Below are 1334 nucleotides of genomic sequence, written 5' to 3' on the forward strand. Positions count from 1 at the left end.
AGAGGAAAGGAGTCACCTTTGCAAGAAAAAGCAAAGTAGTTGAAAACGAAGGGCAGGGAAGAGAAAAAAAGGCATTACCTGCAAGGTCAGGGGAGAGAAGATGCACCTAGAAAAGGATAGTAAAGAATCCCAGCTACGCGGCCCAGCAAAGTGATTTTCTCTTCCGCACCACACAATCGTGACACTCAAATGACAATCGATTCCCAAAGCTCAACGATCTAAACGCGGAAGATCAAATCCACGTGTCAGCACAGTGCGAACAGCGGGAGGGGAGGGATAAGACCGCGGCAGCCTCAGCAGGTTTAGCAAGCGCCAGGATCCTGCCCAAACCCCCCCTCCGAGAGCCCAGCCACAGCCGTCGCACAACCCCTCCTCCCCCTTCCCAAACATAGTGGTGAAACGGATACGGAGCCAAGCGAGCTGTCAAGGGGATAATGCAGCCAGAGGAGGATGGGCTGCTGGAGGCACCGCCGAGGTTACCGAGGGGTGTGACAGGCGAGGTGAGCAGCTATGGAGCGAGGGCAGGACGAGGGGGGAGGCTCCCAGCACTCCCAGCTCCACGCCGAGCTCAAGAGGCTGGATCAGGCCACTGCTTCAGTTGCAGCTGCTCTGGGCCAGCAGTTTCCCTTTGCAGAAGGTGACTTGGCAAGAAACCCTTGCCAAGGCGAGGAAGGCAGAGGAAGAGCAGAACCCCCTAAGCTGCGTGGGGATGGGGGAGCCCTAAACTCCCCTTCCTACCATGGCAGGAACCACACAGACCCCAAGACTTGAAGGCGTGAAGCTCCATCTAACAGCAGTATCCCCAAAACCAGCAGCCCTGAAAAGAGGGAACTAGTCTCTCTCCCAGAGGTGAACAGGTTTATGGAGGGATCCAGCATCAGCCCACCCCCCGCCAGCCTTTACACCAGTAAGAGGGAGCTCTGGCAACCTCCTACCTAGAGCCACAGAGAGCGGGGAACCCTACATCCCCCTCCTCGAGGGTCCCCCCACATCCTCCTTTCTTGTGGTGCCAGGGGAAAAGAGCCCCCACAGGGAATGGCAGGGCTTCCCACAACCCCCGTCCCAGATAAATTAAGACGCTGCGGGGGCCGTGGGACCATGTCACCCCACTATTCCCCACGACTCTGGATGAGGAAAAGTAATTCCAAAGACCAAGGACACTGCTCCCTCAGGACCCGGGCAGGAAGGGACCCCAAAGACAAGGGAGGAGGGAATACACCACCCCAGGAAGAGGAAGGAACCCCACAGACGATGGGGGAACACCACGAAATCCCTTCCCCAAGACTGGAACAGAAGAACAGACAACCACCATCCCAAGAGGGCCCCCCCAACGC

The sequence above is a fragment of the Buceros rhinoceros genome, unplaced genomic scaffold, assembly GCF_000710305.1.
Source record: "Buceros rhinoceros silvestris isolate BGI_N320 unplaced genomic scaffold, ASM71030v1 scaffold20567, whole genome shotgun sequence".
Taxonomy (NCBI): Eukaryota; Metazoa; Chordata; class Aves; order Bucerotiformes; family Bucerotidae; genus Buceros; species Buceros rhinoceros.